This window comes from Chlorocebus sabaeus, chromosome 10 (genome assembly GCF_047675955.1).
Source record: "Chlorocebus sabaeus isolate Y175 chromosome 10, mChlSab1.0.hap1, whole genome shotgun sequence".
NCBI lineage: Eukaryota > Metazoa > Chordata > Mammalia > Primates > Cercopithecidae > Chlorocebus > Chlorocebus sabaeus.
In genome coordinates, this window is record NC_132913.1 from 23,510,552 (window position 1) to 23,532,866 (window position 22,315).

The 22,315-nt window shown below is 40.2% G+C and overlaps 1 pseudogene; it reads right to left on the reverse strand.

The window, feature by feature from the left end:
- Positions 1 to 4,388: 4,388 nt before the first annotated feature.
- On the reverse strand, positions 4,389 to 6,599 carry LOC119623700 (pyruvate kinase PKM pseudogene; annotated as a pseudogene).
- Between the last annotated feature and the right edge of the window lie 15,716 nt (positions 6,600 to 22,315).

Here is a 22,315-nt window from a genome sequence, read left to right on the forward strand (position 1 = left end):
GGACAAATTGGTAGAAACAAGAAGACATTAGTAAACCTAACCTTTAAAAGAGTTATTGAAAAAGAGAAACACCTATGTTGGTAATAGAGCTTTCTTTGTAACAAGATATGTTCAACTGAGGCTAGATTGTTCCTGGACCAAACCAAGGGTTGGGCTGCTTATTCTTGTGGCCCAATAACGAGATGTAGATGAACTGGGAGAGAAGGGAGTTTACTTCAATAACTGGGCACAGGGGTAAAGCCTGGAAATTATCACCAGACCAACTGAAAATTGCAAAGTTTTCCAGAGCTTATATACCTTCTAAGCTATATTTCTACATATAAGTGTGCATTCATCTAAAAACATAAGTGATTAACTTCTTCTAACTATAATGAAAGTCTCAGTTTTGAACACCTTCCTCTGGAGCCTTAGCCATAGTAAATTTAGTTAATCTAAATGGGTGCAGGTGCTGGAGTGACTACCTTTATCTTGTCTCCTGCTAAATCTTGGAGGTTTGGGGAATTCCTTCAGACCCACAATAAACTTCTCTGTGAAGTTCTGGGGAGTTTCCTCAGACCCACAGGAAAACTTGTTTAATCCTAAACAGGTCCTATTAAGAATTCCTTCAATACCTTGTCATAGTTCGAGGCCCAGGAAAGCCCCAGGCAAAACTCTTGGTGGGCTTTTGCTATATTCCAGCCTTTGTATGAGGGCACTGGCTCTATCAGTTTTTAATATTTAACTTAACCACTCAGTCAGTGCTGAAACAGTTGTTATGGAAGCCTGTATTCGTGAGACCTGGCCTGGCACAAGATGACCCCCTATACTGGATATTCTAGAATTCACTGCACTGGCTGAGTGGATGTTCAAGGTAACACCTCAGATCTCTTTTAGTAGTTGAATGTATTTCAAACCAAAATAAAAACAACAAACTTCTTGGATACCAAATTACTAAGACATTTGAATAAATTAGCTGGTCAATTTAATTAATATAATTGATCCCATTATCTTGGAAACAAATCCAAGGATTGTTTTCTGCATCTGACAATTTTGCATGACTTATAATGGCATGAGGCAATGAATGAACTAGTAAGTGTTGGGAAAGTGTTAGTACTACTAGTATGGTTTGACTCTGTCACCACTCAAATCTCACCTTGAATTATAATAATCCCCACGTGTCGTGGGAGGGACCTGGTAGGAGGTAATTGAATCATGGGGGCACGTTTTCTCATGCTGTTCTTGTGATAATGAACAAGTCTCACAAGATCTGATAGTTTTATGAAGGAGAGTTCCCCTACACAAACTCTCTTGCCTGTCACCACGTAAGAGGTGACTTTGCTCCTCATTCACCTTCTGCCATGATTGTGAGGCTTCCCTAACCATGTGGAACTGTGAGTAAATTAAACCTCTTTCCTTTATAAACTACCCAGTCTCAGGTATGTCTTTGTAAGCAGCGTGAGAATAGACTAATACAACTACCTCCCTTTTATAGGCAGTAGTGTTTGCTATTTCCTTAGTGCAAATAGAGCGTCTCAAAAAACATTTGCCTTCTTATCAGATGGAATTTGACTAAATTTTTTTAAAGAATTAACAGGGACAAAGGACTTTATGAATGTGACCTGTCTTGATCTTTAATATCTTTCAAAAGCTCTCAAAAGATGCCCCTTGCCATTGTCAGTGTTCTGGAAGTAAAAGTGGGAACTGGCTGGCACCAAGCACAGAGTAACAGTCATCAGTTCCAAATGCTGAGTAATGGAGCATGACATTTTTCGTCAAGAACATCAAAGAGAAATGGTCCTTAAAATATCTACAGCATCAAGTACTGTACATGGACAATTACCATGTGATAGTTAAGTAAAGTGGTTACGCATAGGTTGTTTGTTATCACTGCAGTTCTCTCAGAATCCAGAGAGAATGATACTCCCTTTTTACTTAGGAACAGTTTTATATATGAAGCTTAACTCCTCAAACAGCAGTGCAACATAGTCTTAGTGAACTGCTTCAGTTAAATGCACTGTTAAAAACCACAGTCATGAAATTAGAGAAGTGATAAGAACTTTAGAAATCAACCCTTTTTATCTCATATTTCATTTGAGAAACCTGAAGCCCAGATTGATTGTCTTGTACAAGATGATGTAGAAAGTTATTAGTAAGTCTGTTTGCCTTTGTCTTAGGCCCATACACTTAATGATTACATTGCCAATTCATTGAAAGATTAATATGGTTAATTAAATAGTCTAAATTAACTAAATGACATATGTCAATATTACAGGGTGAGTTGAACTTGCACATTTAACCTCTTTCCTCACCACCTTTCCAACTCCCTGAAATCCATAGCAAAATATTTCTACCACATTGGAAATTGAGGAGGAGTGCTGGTTACATGCCAGAAATTTTATGGAATCTTTGCAAGATATAGTATAAGTGAGATCAGAATGAGAGGTAGGCTAGGACATCAAGGGCAAAGTCAAAGTCTGATAAATATCTGGCAGAATCTAGCACCAATGTCAAGTTCAGAAGGAAGGTGTTGGGCACAAGGGCAGTAGATGAGAAGTAAACATTAGTCTTTTCAGTTCTTCTTAGAGTAGTATTTATGTGCTAGTACACATAATGTCATCCAGGGTACTCATTTCTAGCTTGCAGTTACTGTGGAATAAAGGATTCTATGTGTGTATATTCGGTGGGCGGCAGAGGGTCAGCCACTGCCATCCGAAGTCTTACAGAAATAAAGCAGCACTCCAGCTAACCTGGTTTGTAACAACCAACATGAATAATATAACTTCAGCACAGTGCAAACACTTCCCCTAACCAAGTCTTATCTTTTACAGATCGCAAAACAAATGGACTTGTCATCTGGCATCGTAGCAATGTAATTGATCTAAATCTAAATCTAATTGATTTCAATTCATTATTTTCTGGGATGCAAGTATTTGAATAAAGACTCAGACCAATCTGATGGAAACCATTTATAGCCATAAACATAAGAAATTTGTGTCTTTCAAAATAAGAAACTTGTATTATGTGTAGCTATAATCTGTTTTAGAATAATTATAAAATAATAATAATTATTAGGTTCGTGCAAAAGTAATTGTAGTTTTGCCATTACTTTCAGTGGCAAAACCACAATTACTTTTGCACAAACCTAATAAAATAAATCTAAAGAAAAGTCTGTATTCCAAGAAAAAGAACATAAATTACACAGGTTGGAGCAAGTGTTAAAGCAGCCATGGCTAATGGAAATAGAAGATTTGCAGTTCAGGCCATCAGTTTTCATAAAGAATAAGGTATGCAGCCCATCTCAAGTGTCTATTTTGTTTTGGGGTCGGAAACTTATAGCATGTTATTGATATGACTCAAATCTTTAACACAAAAGAGAAAATTAAATGCAAAGTATTAAAAAAGAGAACTTCAGACTATAAAGCCTAGAACATTAAATATTCTTTCTTTTTTACTCATTCGATATAAAACTTATGTTGCCTCTCTTAACAAAATACTGTTAAGTGTCTTCTCATCCAATTACCTCCTTTTATCTGATTCTTTATTCACAATCAAACATCTCATTATTATAGTAAAGCTCTGCCTGTAGTGAGGAAAATATCCTACAGACATCCATGCAAGTGTTTCATTTTACATATTATTTAAAGCAATTAATCGATCCTCTGATTTTATGGGCTGGTGTGGAGGAGGAGGCATGGGCACCTACACGCATTAGTAGAGCAAAGGAACAATGATATTAATGTATGATGAAGAGAACTTAAGGCCAAACAATAAAGTTGATATGAAGTTTTCCATGGATAATTGTATTGTTTGTAAACCCTTAACCATATAATAACATGACATTGCAATACGTAAAATAAAATGAAATTTTTAGGAAATTATTTTAAAATACATTCTTAAGTCATTTGCAAACAATTTAAACCAAAGGAAAACATGGATATAGCATATTTAAATAATATAATCAGTAACATACATCTTATGTGAAATCTTATAAAAGATGTACAAATATTCTTTTCTATTGGAGCTTTTATACAAATTGACATACTAAACCATACAGAAAAATCGGTCATGAAATTTTAGTGCCAATGTTCCCAGGCCACATTGGAATAAATTGAGAGATAACAAAAAAAGAAAAAAAAATCAAAAACATTTTAGCTCCAAAATATTTGAGTAAAATATTTTTAAAAATTTCAACACATCAAGTAAGAAATAAGAGCTGCAATGGCATATTACTCTAAAAATGAAACAGTCAAATAATTATTTTTTCCCAAACTTGTAAATAGGCCTTTTTTTTTTTTTTTTTTTTTTTTTTTTGCTTCAGCTGTTGTTTATTGACATGCAGGTAGGCTCTACAGCAGTAGGCCTGGAGGCGCTGCAGTAGTCTGCAGTAGTGGGGGAAAATGGAGTGGAGGGTGGAGGGTGGAGTGTTTGCTGCAGGACAGCTGAGTGGAGGGCGTGGACAGGTGCGAACTGGGGAGGCCCAGGGGGCTGGGGAAGCAAGTAAGGGCCAGGGCCAGAGTCAGCTTCAAGGGAACAACAGCCCCGTGCCCTAAGGCCCCTAACTCTCTAGCTGTTTCCTGACCCCAGGCCAGGGTTGGGAGTCCTCTGGGCATCCATTTTTTCTCAAGGAACTGGACAGAGTATACACAGGAAAGGAAGCTGTCACCCTCTTGCCATCTGACTCCAGGGGCCTCCAGTCCAGCATTCCTCCTTCTTCCCTTGATTGGGTGGGGCCACATGATGGGCAGCCAGGCTCTGGGCTGTCCCACTAGAGCAGGCTGCAAACACAGCCATGTTTCAGCGAGGCATTAATCTTCTTCCCTGGTGTCCCAGCCCACCAGTGCCACATTACAGCCCAGAGTGAGTTCTACAAGCGTTGCTGGCCTAATGGATGGGTTGGGGGAAGGAGGTGGGACAGAGGCTGGAGGAAGGGCTCTCAGGTTCATCACGGCACAGGAACAACACGCATGGTGTTGGTGAAGCCGGAGCCAGGGCGCCATCCGGTCAGCACAATGACCACATCTCCCTTCTTGAAGAAGCCTCGGACCTTGCCAACATTCATGGCAAAGTTCACCTGGAGGTCCACGTCCTCAGCCCAGGCCTCCTGGACTGGGTCCTTGCACAGGACAGGGAAGATGCCACGGTACAGGTGGGCCTGACGAGCTGTCTGGGGATTCCGGGTCACAGCAATGATGGGGGCACGTGGGCGGTATCTGGCCACCTGATAAGCAGACCTGCCAGACTTGGTGAGGACGATTATGGCTCCACTGCAGCACTTGAAGGAGGCCTCCACGGCACCCACGGCGGTGGCTTCTGTGGGGTCGCTGGTAATGGGCGCCAGGCGGCGGAGTTCCTCAAATAATTGCAAGTGGTAGATGGCGGCCTCTGCCTCACGGGCAATCAGGTGCTGCATGCGCACAGCCTCCAGAGGATAGTCCCCTTTGGCTGTTTCTCCAGACAGCATGATGCAGTCGGCTCCATCCAGAACTGCATTGGCCACATCACTGCCTTCAGCCCGGGTGGGGCGTGGCTTCTTGATCATGCTCTCCAGCATCTGAGTAGCACAGATGACAGGCTTCCCAGCTCGGTTGCACTGCCCAATCATCATCTTCTGAGCAAGGAAGACCTTCTCCGCAGGAATCTCAATGCCTAGATCACCACGAGCCACCATGATCCCATCACTGGCCTCCAGGATTTCATCAAACCTCCGAACCCCCTCATGATTCTTGATTTTGCTGATTATCTTGATGTTCTTTCCCTTCTCTCCCAGGACCTTTCTAACTTCATGGACATCAGCTGCCTTGCAGATGAACGAGGCAAACACCATATCGACATCCTGCTCGACCCCAAACTTCAGATCCTGGATGTCCTTTTCCGACACAGCAGGCAAGTCCACAGCAGCCCCAGGAAGGTTCACACCCTTCTTGCTGCCCAAGAAGCCACCATTTTCCACCTCCGTCACCAGGAAGTCAGCATCTTTCTGCTTCACCTGAAGAGAAATAAGTCCATCATCCACGTAGATCTTGCTGCCCACTTCCACCACTTTGCAGATGTTCTTGTAGTCCAGCCACAGGATGTTCTCGTCACACTTTTCCATGTAGGCGTTATCCAGCGTGATTCTGAGAGTGGCTCCCTTCTTCAGCTCCACCTCTGCAGTGCCGCTGCCCTTGATGAGCCCAGTTCGGATCTCAGGTCCTTTAGTGTCCAGAGCCACAGCAACGGGCTGGTAGTGGATGGGGTCAGAAGCAAAGCCTTCCGTGGCTGTGCGCACATTCTTGATGGTCTCCACGTGGTATTCATGAGTTCCATGAGAGAAGTTCAGACGAGCCACATTCATTCCAGACTTAATCATCTCCTTCAACGTCTCCACTGATCGGGAAGCTGGGCCAATGGTACAGATGATGCCAGTGTTCCGGGCTGCGATGGGTGGTGAGTCAATGTCCAGGCGGCACATGTGCTCCAGGAATGTGTCAGCCATGGCTGCATGCAGCTGCTGGGTCTGAATGAAGGCAGTTCCGGCTTCACTATGGGGCTTCGACATGGCTGCTGAGGTCCTCCGGCGCTGACCGACTCGGGCTACGCTGCAAACTGGAAGAGATGTGGATCCCAGGGACGTGCAGCTGCTGTGCCATAGCCAAATTTTATTCAGAACAATATAACTTTAAATGTCTCTATTATTTGATGAAAGACATAAAAATTTATTTCTCTGAGCTGCACAAGACCCAGAATGCTCTAACCAAGAGTACATTTAAATATTGAAGCAACAGATCCTAGGCAATTTAAACTCTTCCAGGATATAAAAACAAGTAAATAAATAAAAATATTAAAAACAGCTTAAAATTCAGTTCAAGAAGTTCATGTTAACAAAAAGGAACATTAAAAATAAATTATGATTGAAAAACAAAATGAAAAACTGTAACTATTAAAAATTCAATTTAGTAAATTTAAAAAAGTATAAAATAGGGTCAGGCAGAGGTTACTCGAGAACTTAAAGAATAATTCAATATTAAGTCACTATATTTTTCATCATATCAGTAAATCAGATGAAAAAATTTGATGTTATGAATAGAGGCCAAAATAGTGCTTGATTAAATATTAAATTCATTCTTGATGTAAAACAATATAAAAATAAACATTTAAAATGTAAGCGTAAAAATAACATAGAACATATAACTTGACCTAGTCAATATTATGCAATATTGGAAGAAAACAAAAGCTTTTCATAAACGTGCTGTTACTTCTCTAAGAAAAAATTTGGAAGGAGGAGGATAAAAGAAGGAAGAGTGGTAATTTGACGGTGTCTTAGATTTGATGAAGTACTATTCACAGCTGTTAAAATCTTGTCCATAAATAGAACATTTTCTCGGCTAATCACATGAAAATCAAATTTATAACCAATTACAAAAGGAGTACATGCAATCAGGGCCTATGCATACATCATCTCTGAACTTTCTTCAGTGTTTAAATACAAGACTACATGAAAGAGGTAGAAATTACTGAAAGTAGAATTTCCCTCCATACATTTTCTTCTTAACAAGAAAGAAGATCCCTTACCAAATTGTTTAGCTGAGAAAAAATCAGTATTTCCAAGAAATGTGTATGTTTGTGTTAATTAAACTGACTGTTTTCTTAATACATACTATGAAATGTAATAATCACTGATCTACCTATAAGAGTAAATTACAACATTCTATAGCCCCTGTCTAATTACAAAATCTCTTAAAACCTTTGGAAGCCTTTGGAAATTAAAACCTTTGGAAATTCTCTTAAAACCTTTGGATTCAGAGAAATCTGATGAATTTTGACTCCAGCATAAAATATATTGTTTAACATGTGTGACAGCAACAAATTAAAATCAGATTATAAAAATAGGAAACTTAAAGGGGTCAAATCTCAATATGTTTCCAAAAACTAAATGTTTCCGCTTAAGGAAGAAAACTTTTACTTCTGATTTTAAAAAGAAAACATAAATCTCAAAATAGTTACAGTAGTCTCCCAAAATTTTATTGTGTGATTATAGGAGTTTATTTTTGACTGTGTCTTTGAAAGTTTATTTTGATAATATATTTCAAACAGAAATGCTTTGTACTAGTGCTTTGTGCAAGTACTAATGATTATCTCAGACTCAAAGTTGTATTGAAGTAATGAAAAATATATTGTATTTTTGAACCCTTGACATGCTTGTTTACAGAATTGGCATCGCTATTGCCTTAGTCTGTTTAATACTGATACAAAAGAATACCTGGGGCTGGGTAATTTCTAAGGAAAAAAGACCTATTTGGTTCACTCTTCTTATGGTGGGAAAGTTCAAGATCAGGCATCTGCATCTGGTGAGGGTCTTAGGCTGCTTCCACTCATGGCGAAAGGCATCAGCCAGTACAGAGATTACCTGATGAGAGAGGAGGCAAAGAGGGCGAGGGGGAGGTGCCCGGTTCTTTCAACAACCAGCTCTTGCAGAAATTAAGAGTGGGAACTCATTCACACTGAGGGAGGGCATTGGTCTATTCACAAGAGATCTGCTCCTATGACCCAAACACTTCTCAATAGACCCCACCTCCAACAATGGGGATCCAAATGAAATATGAGGCAAAGGACAGACATCCAAACCATAGCAGCTAGTTATATCATCTAGAACATCCAGAAGATATCTGATAACTTATGAGTACACTGGTTTCTAGTCTTTGAAGCCATGTATTGGGACATATTGTAATATGTGGTATCTTCTAGTTGCTGGGGTTTTTGTGATATGCAGAGCTTTTCAACTTTTTTCAGGATTAGAATAAATAATTGCGCATCAACTTTGTAACTTAACTTGGTGCCCTCCTGCTCTGACTGAAAGTCTCTCTTCCCGATTACATCATTGACAAAACTGAAAGAAGCCACAGAACACATTTGCTTTGGCATTTGTTGAGATTTCCTAATTTTTTTTTTTTAAGAAAAGAAACTTTAAAGCAGAATAAAAAAGTCTTTGACTCACGGACTCTTGATAAATCAAGTATATGATCCAGTGTCTTTGCAGTGTGACTATAAAATAATGTCAATTAAACTTAAGAAGAATTAACAAGATCTGTAGTTAATTCAAAAATGTAATGTGGAGTAAAACAAGCAAGTAAAAAAATATCATTTTATTTAAATATGAAGCACAATATATTTTTATTAATACCTTTATTATGAAAATGTGCAGATTGAAAGAACGAGCACCAAGTTTGTAATATTAGGACAAAAGGGGGTCTAGATGTGGACAGAAATCTAGAAAAGGTTTTACATTTTGTAATACTCTAAAAAGGAATATACATCTATTTATGTATTTGTGTGAGTATGTATATGTTTGCATGTGTTCAGAGACAGCATATATAGTTATGTATAGTAATTACACAGTATGTTTCAGATAGATTGATAGGATTAAGAGTATAGGCTTTCAGCTTGATTTATTGAATTTGAAGTCTCTTCTTCTAACTTTGGGGAAAATATTTGGGAGCAATATTCATTATCTCTTTAGGAAAGGATTAGAATTCTCTACCTCATGCATATCTATCTTCTCCTTTCAACTTGCTTTGATCAATGAACTGTGAGGGAAATTGACATGTGTCTCCTGAGCAAAATCTTGTGAAACCAGCATGTCCTTCACATTTCCCTTCCTTTCCACCTGTGTTTGTGGTCATGGAAACAGGTGGAGATGGACCCTCAGTCAGCCTGGATCCCTGAGTCATTATGATGCACAAAACTCCGTTGCAATGCACATGTAGCATGCATGAGAAATGAGGCTTTTGTGTTTTAAGTCACTGAGGCTATTGTTTTATATACAACTGTAGCATAAGCTAGCTTATTCTGACAGATACAGATGCATTGCTGTTGTACTTTTATACATGTCTAAATTAGAATAAGTTTAGAAGACTGGTGTGTTGTTCCTAAATGAATATAAACTCTCAAGAATTGTTTTCGAGCAATCAGTCCATATCAGATACTGAGCACGTAGGATACAAATACATGCATCTCAGTCTATTCTCCATGTGTGAATAAAGTAGGGGGTGGAGAGAAAAGTAGTCATATGAAAAAATAATTAAAAATACGTTTTTTGTTTTATAACAGGATGTTAAGTGCATTTTCTCCAGTGATGTCCGTTATTCTTTTGATACTCCACAGTAAGGACAATGGGCATTAGTTGAAGAGGACAGACCATCTCATCTGACTTCCCAGTCAGGGTGGTCTCGGAGCTGATTCTGCAAACCTTAGCCTATAGCCACCTCCAAACAAGAGCATCGGCAAAGAGGAGGCCAGGATATTGAGGAAATGAAATTGGTGGGGTTTTCCTTGAAGAGAATTGTGGGCAAATTGTGCTCTTCCCCTTTCCTTGGACCCTGCTCCCCCATCACCTCAAGAAGAGTGAAAGCGCATCCAAAGAATGGCTTAATGAACAGAAGCCGAGGCCGCGCGGTGGCTCATGCCTGTAATCCCAGCACTTTGGGAGGCCGAGGTGGGTGGATCACAAGGTCAGGAGATCGAGACCATCCTGGCTAACATGGTGAAAACCCGGCTCTACTAAAAATACAAAAAGTAAAAAAATAAGCTGGGTGTGGTGGTGGGCGCCTGTATTCCCAGCTACTTGGGAGGCTGAGGCAGGAGAATGGCGTGAACTCGGGAGGCGGAGCTTGCAGTGAGCTGAGATCGAGCCACTGCACTCCAGCCTGGGCGACAGAGCAAGACTTTGTCTCAAAAACAAAACAAAACAAAACCAGAAGCCCTGGAGTTGAGGAGTCAGGAACAGGGCGTGACTCTGGTTGACAGGAGTCCTCTCTGTGAAAGAAGCTGAAGTGTTTTGTGTGATGGAGTGCAGGCAGAACGACATGATAAGAAGAGTTCGTAATTCTATAGAGACAGAGGTAGCGGGATTTTTGTGTAGGAAGAGTTTGGTGCATGGGAGGTAGCAGAACTGTAGTCATCTTAAGAGACTTGGCCCCAGAGAGCTGGCTCCGGGTAAGGTGACTGAGAGCCGCCTGGGCAGGGGCACCGCACCGCCGGGAAGAGTCCGCCCTGGAGGGCTCTGCTCCTGCAAAGGCTCAGTGCCGTGGGAGGCTGTCCGGTACACAGTCACCACTCAAGGATTAAAGCAGCAGAATTTCGGAATTTGTCACACAAGCCCCAATCCAGAAACATCTGGCCTTTTCTTCAAATCCTCTTTCACTGCTGTGCCTGACCTGAAGGTCAGCTAGAAAGCAGGTAAGGCTGGAATAAAGGAAGAAAGAAGAAAAGTGCACGTGCTCCTCCCTACCCCTCTGCAAGCCTGGAGAACCTCACATCAAGCCTGAGAGTGGGACGGGGTGCTGGAAATGAAGTTATTTTAGACTAGGCTGCACTTTTTTCTTTTTTGCAAACATGCAATGCATAAGTCAATAATTCTAAATGTACAGCTGGATGACTTTTTTCTTATCTCTACCCATGTAAACCCTAGCCAGAACTTCTCAGGAAACAAACAATATCCTGACTTCTATCACCTTAGATAGCTAACTCTTCTTGAACTCTCCATAAATGGAATTATCCATTACGAAATCTTTTGTGTCTGGCTTCTTTCCCCCTACATTATGTCTGTGGGTGTCACACTGAGGGTTAGGGGGTCAGCAGTGTTTTTTTACAGCTGTATAGATTCCCGTGGTGGGAACGTATCACCACTGGTTTATCCATTCCACTAGTGATGGAAGGGTTGTTTTCAGGCTTTGACTATTAGGGGTTAAACTACTATGAACATATTTGTACATGTGTTTCTCACAGGTAAAGTGCATAAGAGCGGACTTGCTGGGTCACAGAAGACCACATTAAACCCTGGTAATATAGGGAAAGGCAGTCTCATACTCACCCCCACTCAGCTACATAAGAATGGGCTTGGGCCTGGAACACTGCCTTATCAAGAGATAGAGTCCTCGCACCTTGAACTGGGCTTGTCACCTTGTGTGGGTCTATCTTTCCCTGCCTCCAACTCAGTGTGTGCACTCCTTTGTTCTGATTAAGTGAATGTATCATTGGTTCTCTCCGGCTTTTGGTATTTCAGATCCCACAGTTGGGGGAGGGAATGGGAAGGGTGGGTGTTGGGGGGCGGCCTTCTACTGCAGCATAAAGTGGGATGCCTGCAGCCATACTGCCCTCCTTGGCTTTGGAGTGGATCTGCTGTCTGTGGGGGACTGACACATTTCAAGGGACTGGATCTTGTAAACACTCTCTCTCTCATTTTGGTGCAAGTAAACACTGTATCATTTGAGCCTGCTAAGCAGCTTGTCTGCTCTCAGTGACCTCAAATCATGCACTGGTCTCTCCACTGGGTGGCACTTCTTTGCCTGTTAACCTTGACCACATTTGACCACATTCATGTGATAGTCTATCCTGCAGCACAACCTGACCACCAGTGAACACTGAAACAAGTAGATCCTGCTAAACAAGTTTCCTAAATGTATGTAAAATTTTATACTGTAGTCAGCAGTGTACGAGAGTTCTAGTTGCTCCATTTCCTCACTTATTAAATTTTACATTGAATAGTCTTTTAAGTTTCAGTCATTGTGTAGTGGTGTCTCATTGCATTTCCCCAATAAGTAATGATGTCGTATTGACTCTGTGTGTGTGTGTGTGTGTGTGTGTGTGTGTGTCTGTCTGTGTGTGTGAAGTTCCTGTTCTAGTCTTTTGACCACTTTGACCATTTTTATTGAGTAGCTTCTTTTTATATATTTAGGATACAAATCCTTAGTTTTATATATACATTTTCCCCAGTGTGTGGCTGAGCTTTTCACTCTCTAAATGGTGTTTTTTGATAAGCAGAAATTAATTTTATGAAAATTTAATTTATCAATTACAGTTAGTTACAGTTGTGTACAGTTTGGAAAATCATTGCCTATCCCAACATTATAAAAATAATGTCCTATGTTCTCTTTTAAGAGGCTACATTATTTTACATTTCTCACCAAGGTCTCAGATATAGTTGATGTGATTTTTGCAAATCACAAACTTGCTTTTTTATAGGGTAGGAGGAGGGGTAAAAATAAATTTTTCCTCATAGATATCCAGTTGATGAAGCATCTTTTATTGAAAAGGCTATTCTACACATTAAATTGTAGTAGGACTTTTGTCAAAAATCAGGTGACTATTATAGAAATGTCTGTTTCTGATCTATTTTCTGTTTTATTGTTCTATGTGTCCATGCTTGTTCTAATACCTTACTGTTTGATTTACTTTAGCTTTATAGTAAGTCTTGATATTTAATCATGTAAATCCTCAAAGTTTGTTCTTTTTCAAAGTTATCTTGGCTATTAAATTCTTGGTATTTCCAAATATAGTTTTAAAACAGTGTCAGATAGTGCTTTTTTATTACTTGAAGGTGAGATACTCAGTACCTGAACACAATGGCAAATTCTATGAGCTTCTGAAACTAACCTCTGGGTGTGGGAATTTGAAAGTTAGTGGATAAAGTGAGTAGCTATGTTTTCTGCTTTCATCTCACGAAATCTAGTTTATTTAATAATCAGATTGCAATAACATAATAAATTCTATAGTAAGATTGTATATAATTAGTTACATATTGGAAGAGGAAGAAAAAGTTGTAACAGTGATTGCTGATGAAGCTAACATCTTCCCTGCATTTTGAAGTGTGAATAAACATTCAGCTGGAAGAAAAGGCAGAAAAAAATGTCCTTATTTCATGGAATAAGATGTAAGAGATATGAAAGAAAAATATGCGTAATGTAATCAGTAATATTGTAAAAAAAAAAAAAAAAAAAAAAAAAAAAAAGTAGGGTAGCCATTCATCTACCCTGGCTGTGACACTGATGTTCAAAATGAAAACTAAAGCCATATTCAACTGCAGCCTCCCATACTTTTATCGTACCATTCTTATATCTGTTCTTTCTCTTTCTTTTCTTTCTTTCTTTCTTGCTTTCTTGCTTTCTTGCTTTCTTGCTTTCTTTTCCTTTCTTCTCTCTTTCTTTCTTTCTTTCCTTCTTTCTTTTTTTCTTTTTTGACAGAGTCTCGCTCTGTCACCCAGGCTGGAGTGTAGTGGCACGATCTTGGCTCACTACAACCTCCACCTCCTGGGGCTAAGCAATTCTCCTGCCTCAGCCTCCTGAGTAGCTGGGATTACAGGCGTGTGCCACCGTATCCAGCTGATTTTTGTATTTTTAGTAGAGGCGGGGTTTCACCATGCTGCCCAGACTGGTCTCAAATTCCTGACCTCATGATCCCGCCGACTCGATCTTCCAAAGTTCTGGGATTACAGGCGTGGGCCACTGTGCCCAGCCTTAGATCTGTACTTTCTAACAGAGCACCACAAGTGGCATTTCTAACAAATGCTGCAAATCTTAAAGACAATTGTGTTCAGCATAATCTAAGAATACAGAGCATAAAAGCCTATTTTAGAAAAAATATTAAAGGCATAATGTTAAAATTCAACACTTATTTTTAGAACCTACTGTGTGCCAGGCACTTTAAAAAATGTTTTTAATACAAGGATGAGCAAAATTGGCAAAATCTCTGCCCCTGTGGAGTGTCCATTCTAATGAAGAAAACAGTAAGCAAGTTAAGAAGCAAATGCATAACATGGTGTTAAGTTATAAATTTAACCATAAGGGCTATGTGGAAAAAATAAAGTGTGATTGAATATGGAATGACACAATGTGTGTGTAGAGAGAGTATTGTTTAAGAGAAGGTTCAGAAGTGAAAGAAATGATGAAAGAACCACAGCAATATCTGGGGCAAGAGGGAATAGCCAAGCAGAAGCCTTAAGGCCGCAAGAGCTGGGAGGTTTAATAAACGGCAAGAAAAATAGTGCAAAAGTGATATAGAGTGGCAGAGGGAAAAGTAGTAAGTAACAGACGCAAAAGATAAGCAGGGCCTAGATTCCCTGTGGCCTGGGAGACAATGGTGAAGACTTATGGATTTGTTTCATGTGATGAAAATCTATTATAGAATTTGAGCAGGAAATGATGTGATCTGATCTATGTTTTTGAAAGAATCATTCTGGCTCTTGTTTGGAAAATAGCCAGGGATTGAAGTGGTGAAAAAAATAGTAATGGAAGTAGAGGGAACAGTCAGAAGTGACTGCAGTAATTTAGAAGAGAGATAATGGAAGCATGGCCTGGGGTAGTAGCTGCAAAAAAGGTGAGGACTCGATTTAGGATGTGTTGTGAAGAAAAAGTTGACAGGCTTTGCCAATGGAATGGACGTGGAGTGTGTTAGAAATAGAGAATCCAGGCTGATTTTTAAATTGAGGGCCTGAGCCACTGGATAGTTAGAGATGATATTTCCACTAAGATTGGAAGTGAGAGGAAGCATCATATTTGGGGCAGGGAGGAATCAAAGTTTCTGTTTGGAGTGGTTGAATTCAGAATGCTTCTCAGATATCCCAGGAGAGGTGTTAATTTGGCAGTCAGGTATCTGAATCTGCACACAGACGGGAGGTCAAAGCTGGATGTGTTAGTTTAGAAATAACCAGCATTTGGGTAAGATTTAAACCTATGACATAGGTTAAAATTATCTAGAGATAGCATTTACTCAGAGAACTCTCAGTATTCAGGAACACAAGCCTATCCAGACTGGCTTGGGATAAATATAGTTTTATGTGGAAGACGAATAGGTGTCCATGTAGAACCAAAGAAAAGGCACAAATAAATAGAAGTCTATCATCTCTCTTGGTTACACAGAATACATGAGGCAGTAAAGGATAAGGATTAAGCTCTCAACATGTGAATGTCTTGAATTCAGATGTCAAACAGAACTGAATTTGAATCTGTTTCCCACCAGCCATAGGAGTGTTTGGTGAGGATGACCATGATGATGACGATGACTTACATTTCTTAATTATTCCCCTATGTGTGTAGGACTTTTAAACTTGTTCCAGTACAGGTACGAAAAGGAAATTCACATTAGTTTTTGTGTTTATATATATATATATATGTATGACACAGACACATATATACACACACACACACACACGCACACACACATAGAGATGAGGTCTCTGTGTGCTGCCCAGGCTGGTCTCAAACTCCTAGGCTCAATCCTCCTGCCTAGGCCTCCCAAAGTACTGGGATTACAGGCATGACCCCCTGTGCCCTGCCCTAAATATATTTTTTATATAGCAGGAAATCAAAAAAGAACATGAAGATGACAAATTTTAATCACAGAGGAAAGATTTTGTGAGATAGCATAATTTCATATTCAGGCAGCAAGTCTTTAGCTAATTCTTTAATTAAAGCCGTGACAAAACCATTTTGAAAAAAATGTTTTTGTGATACTTTACCTGTGAAGTTTTGAAAGATCTGCATTTGGTAAATTCAGCATTATTTAATTTTTCTTTTCCCTACAGTAATTACAAAATTCTGGAGGGAGGAAAAAATGTAATATTCTCCAGGAATGAGAAGAGAAGATAATACTTTGAGCTATACTAAACATGATCATTTTTGTACATGCACTTTCAGAAGAGGTCCCATGCTGTGGACTGAAGTTGAAATGAGATACAGTAATTGTCTCCAGCACTAAACACCCATAGGCATATTTTTACAAGAACATACATTAGGATATGCCTGCTACATACATAACAATGTGTGTGTATATTTTAAGAGAATCTTAATGTGACTAACAAATAGCAATCAAATTGTTCAAAATTTGAGGCTCAAAATTGGAGAATTTTTTTACTAAAAAATTATATACACAGAGACAGTGATGCAATGTTGAACACTAATGTAAATTAGGATGAAATATGAGAAGTAATCAGTGCCAACCATCTGCCTAGCTTCTCCTCACTTCTGCCCTTCCCTAGCAGGGGTGAGCTAAAGTTTTTACCTCCTGGGGAGATGGGAAATGACAGCCAGTGAGAGGCTAGTGGGAAAGTTGCAGGCACCCCCTTCTCTAAAAGCAGGAGGCTGTGGGTGAGTACTGCAAGTTTTTAAAAAAAATTTTTTTGAGGTTTCTCTCTGGAAAATGGCTATGAATTCTAACCCCGCATTGACAGGGCTCCAGTGATTTGGTCATGGATGTCTACAGTGACTTCTTTATCCTAGTGGATGGCCTAATGCCTAAGTGTTGCCTAATGCCTAAGAGTTCAACCCATGACCAGGTGTCCCACTCACAGGAAACATGCTTATACCAGCAGCCCCCCTTGTGGCTCTTATCTGACCTATGTCCAGTTTATTTTTACCAAGATATCCATTGTCTAGGAGAGCTTTACCTTGGAAAGAAGTTAGGTTCAGGTGTGTCAGTCAAGTGAGATGCAGAGGAGGCAATGCAACTAAAACCATATAATAGTAGAAGGAGTGCATTACTTACAGATTAAGAGAAAAGGGCAGCACTCCTTGTAGGACCAATGGGTAGGGGGAGCCATTCTAGACGTACATGCTCAACCAGAACCAGAAAGTGGAGAGCAAAAGAGAGAGTGAGGGGCCTGTGTGCTAAAGCTTTTATTGGACTCCAAGGTATTACCTAGGTGGGTTTCCACGGGAGTTCTAATTTTCGAGTTCAAAGCAGCAAGCTGTTGCAAGTTCTATGTGGCCACACTATTACCGAGAGGTTGTCGCCGCAGCATATTGGTGCAGTCTGTGGGGGATGGAGGAGTCAGTGGGGTAAGCCAATAGGTGATATCTAGCTGTCCCATAGGGAAGGTGGTCAACAGGGGGCAATTGTATAAGGCAGATATCTGGATTGACCACATTAAAGAACTGGGATGAAATAGAGAACTGGAAATTGTGCCAAGGGTGACTAAGCCCTGTTTCTTGTATGAGAAAGTCCAACTTATATTCAAAATGAATGCCAAGGCAATATAACATTACAGGAATTCGCTACTGTGCATCCCCGTGCTCCTGAATTTTCAAGTCCAACCTCCCTATATCTAGCTGATAATATGGGTGCCAAGTAATCTGGAAATTCCTGGAATTTCTGCTGCTAATTGGAAGTCCCAGCCCATTTCATTCAAGGTAATTTGTCTTCGGGTCCAAAGTCAGCATTTTATGACACTTAGGTGCTCTCATCAAAGATGTGTGTATGAAAAGGCTTAAGGAGAAAATAGACACAGGACAGCCTGCCTTCGCCCTGTAGGGCTCTCAGGTGTGTCCAACCCACCCTAGGGCTTGGAGTGATTTCAGATACTCTGAATGCCTCTGGTTCCCAAACTGCCATGGCTTGCTGGTGGAGAAAAACAGACCTTGATACCCTTGCTATGAATTATATATATGATTGGCTAACTGAAAGCAAAACCATAATGGAACATGACTGCAGACAGGTATATATTCTCCAGGGGGTCCGTGTTTCGTTAGGGTAAACACATCTCACTAGGTGAATGGCCTCAATGACTGGAGGCAGCTTGAACTCTAGACTCTTGGATACTTGGATAATTCATTAGGAACAACAGCAGACAGAGTTGAAGCTAGTCTTTGAGAATATTCCTTACAAACCAGTACAGACCAAAATCTTTCAGGTATAAAATTCTCTTCTTTCTTACTGTAGTGTATCTTTGGCAACAGGGGTAGACAGATTATGGAAAACTGAAGAATGTAAGTTACATTTTAGTTGCTCCATTCGCTTCCAGGAGTAAGGTGGAATATATATGTGTTCAGAGAGATTTCTTAATTGGATGTGAGCTTACCCTGATCTACTTTAGTCCAGATTCCTTGTTTTAATAACAATAAATCTTGTTGTTGTTATTTAATAACAATCTTGTTATTGTTATTTAATAACAATAAATATTTAGAGAATATGCTGTAGCATATTCTCTAAATATAATTTACTCATGATAATAATTAATCAACATTACAGAAGAAAGTTATAAATGTAAGGTGATAATATAACATAAAATATATATTTATATGTCACGTATTAGTAAATAAAATACATACTAAATCAAAAGTAATATAATACAATAAAAATAGATATTATAGGCTAAAATATATATGTACACATAAACATTTAGTGTATATGTGCATATAAAATGAGAAAAAGAAAAATGATAGTACTGTAGGTAGGTAGGGGGATTGTGGTGGTTTAATTTTTCACATATTCCAAAATCTTTAATTACTATTTTATAAGTTACATAAATTGTAGAATAACTTTTCTTGTTTAGTAACAGCATAGAGGGGAGTAAAACTGGCAGAAATGGGTATGTTTGATCAATGTTGATCCTTCAAACTATAGTGATCCACTTCTGAGAACGAGGAGCTCACGTTTGAGCAAGCCAGGTTCTTACAGAGCGTGAGATTCAGCTTCTCCTGTCATGAAGCGGGGTCCGGCTCTGGGCCAGGAGAGCATTGACCAACTTTGGAAACCATATCTCGGGTCACATTCAAAAGCACACATTTCCGAGTCTTTTCCCAACACTGCTTTTGTCACATTAGAATGAAATTTGCCCTCTGAGTTGAAATATTCTATAAAAAACACAAACCTGCTTAAGTTAAAATTTAAAGTTAGCTTCTCTGACAGCCAGGATGTGAAGAGACAGTAAAGAGATTCCGACTTTTGGCATTGTCAGCAGTTTTCCCTGACAGTGGAGCTCTGTCTTCCTGTAACCTGCAGTTCTCGCTTTCCTGCTGTGACTGAGCCAGTGCCATCGTTGGCCAGGAGAGGGCGGCCGCACCCAGTGAGACATAAATCCAGAAGCGCCGTATGAAAGCACTAGGAATGTGAAATGCAATCATCACCTACACTTGCTCTGCTTTCTGCGGTTTCAGCATTCCACCTTAGAGCGTCAGGCTTAACTTTGGAGGTGTTAAATTTCCATGTGTCCGTGAAACACGGCAAGTACTATTTCAGCAGCTTGGAGAGATCCCAAACACAAGTCAGAAAGTTACCTCTGTTAGAGGTTTGCCGCCTCACCCCTGCATGGGTATCATAAAAAGCTTCCTTTCTGCAACACACATTCCAGTCATCACACCGTGGCTAAAAGGCCAAATATAGGAGAGACATTTGCCCAGATATAGCAAAGCTGATGTTGGTTTGCCTAGGCAATTTTATAAATGATGATTGTGTGGAGGTGTTGGCTAAATAGCCGTAGACTACATATTAAGATAACTTATGAGGTCCGTTGGAAAGAACGGGAAAGTGGGTGTGTGTGGATGTTTGGCACAGCTTGGGGCTATGGCTATAAGAACATGAGTCTAGAATTTGCTACAGAATATTCTGTGAGCAAAAAAGACACCTACTTCTCAGTTATAATTCTCATTAGGATTTTTGTAATTTTTTTAAGCTGTGAAATCCACAGCTGTGTAACTCTGAGAAAAATCAATTAACCTGTCTGAACCTCGGTTTCCTCAAATATATTCAGTCTGCACTCCCAGGACCTCACTTTAAGAGAAACCTGAATCTCTTGAGCACAAGCATTTGGATGGGTGTTATTCCCTTCCTGCACACCTGCTGTGTTTCAAGTAGAGAACTGATGTAACCTTTTACCTCATGTGTCCCTGCTTTGAAATCTGTAAATTTCTATCGTGCTCTACCCCTTTCTGATTTCTTTTTATTATTATTTTCAACTTCATCGATTCCTTCAAACTACTTTCCATCCACTAAATATTTCTAATGAGCCCCGTAAATTTTTCTTTACCATTGTGGAAAAATGTAAAATATATTTTGTTCTCAACAAAGGATTGCCAACCCCATCTAGCATTAAAAGGAAGAAGAAAAAGCGTGACACATTAAAAACAATAAGCACTGATTTCTCTGGCTCTACCTACAGATCTGTTTTTGTGAGGCCTTTTGTCCATCTTCACCGCCGCTTCTCTTGCATTTGTCCTTTAAAGTTTCAAGGGACTCTACAAATAGGGTCTTACTCAGGGCCTCCTGCTGCTGCTGTTTGGCATTGCTGAGCCCGTGGGGCTGGTTCCTGTGGCTCCTCCTGGCCAGTTGTCCACTGCAGGTGCCACGGATCCAAGAATTACCTCTGCCGGGCACCTCCGTCCCACACAATGGCACCCTGCTTCCAGGACATGCTGAGTCCTATCTCAAGGCATTCTTGGTCTTCCCTCAGCGTTCGAGAGTAATATTGTTTTATCTAAAACATTCCTGTGTTGACGCTCAGTAACTGTCAGCACAAGTGGGCAGAAGTGTATTGCTTTGGGTAGTGAACTCTCTCCATGCTCTCCCCAGGCCCCTTCTTATCAACTTTACCAGCCGTGGGCATGCATCCTGTAGCTTCTCTGTGCTTTGTTCCAAATGGCCTGCTCCTGTGACCTTCTTCAGAGGCTGACCTTGGGCCAGTCCAGCCCTCCCAAAGAGAGAGCCTGGAATGCCTGGTACTGTAGATCTGTCTAGGGAAGCATATAGCCAATGACTACGCAAGATTCTGAAAGCCTGATTCCCTTTCCTCAAAATGGGGCAAATTCTGACATAATTTATGGTCTAGAGCTCCCCCAAAGATCTGGCTAAGGCCAGGGAGTTGGCTAAAATTGTGCCTTTCTCTGTTCTTCATTTTCTTTTCTCTTGCGTTCTTCTCTTGGCCCTTAATAAATACCTTGTTCATGATCTGTGTCTCAGAGTCGGCTTCTGGAAGTCCAGCCTAAGGTATTTAGTCAGGAGGGCAGGGATGATTTTTGAAGGCAGATTCTGAGGATGGGATTCTAGAGTTAAGTCACCAGCTAAGTGGCAATAGATACCCCATCAGAGTGGTATCTGGAGCCCAGAGGGTCCCTGACACACTAGAGCATTGCGGTTGCTAAAACTTTCACCTGGAGCGAATTAAGATGATGTTACGGGTTGAATTAAATAACCTCAAAAGATGTTGAATTTCACCCCCTGTACCTGGGAATGTGATATTACTGGGAAATAATATATTTGCAGATAATCAAGTTAAAATGATATCATTAGGGTGTGCCATAATTCAGTATCACTATTGCCCTCACAAAAATGTGAAATTTGAACACGGAGACATACATGCTTAGAGGAAAGATGGTGTGAAGACACAGGGCATCCACAAGAACAATTTGAGGCCACGGGGAGGTCATGGAACAGTTTCTTCCCTACAGTTCTCAGAACCAACCTTGCCGACACCTTGATTTTGGACTTCTAGTCTCCAAAACAGCGATGCAATGAATTCCTCATGTTCTATGCCACCCAGTTTACTGTATTTTGTTATAGAAGCTCTAGGAAAATTATACAGATGGGATTCTGACAGAAGGGGTATGCTAGATTGTGCAATTTTCTTTGGCTTTTGAAGGTACAAGGTAAACGGTCATTACAAGGGCTGTGGATGGGTTCCATGATAAACGGAAAGGAGAGAAGGGCAGACTCCAGTTGGTCGGCATAAGGCAAAGTGAGAAAGTCAGAAAGTCCCTTGGCAGCTCTCAAACAAACTACCCTTTCCTACAGCCAAGGAAGACCATGCTGAAGA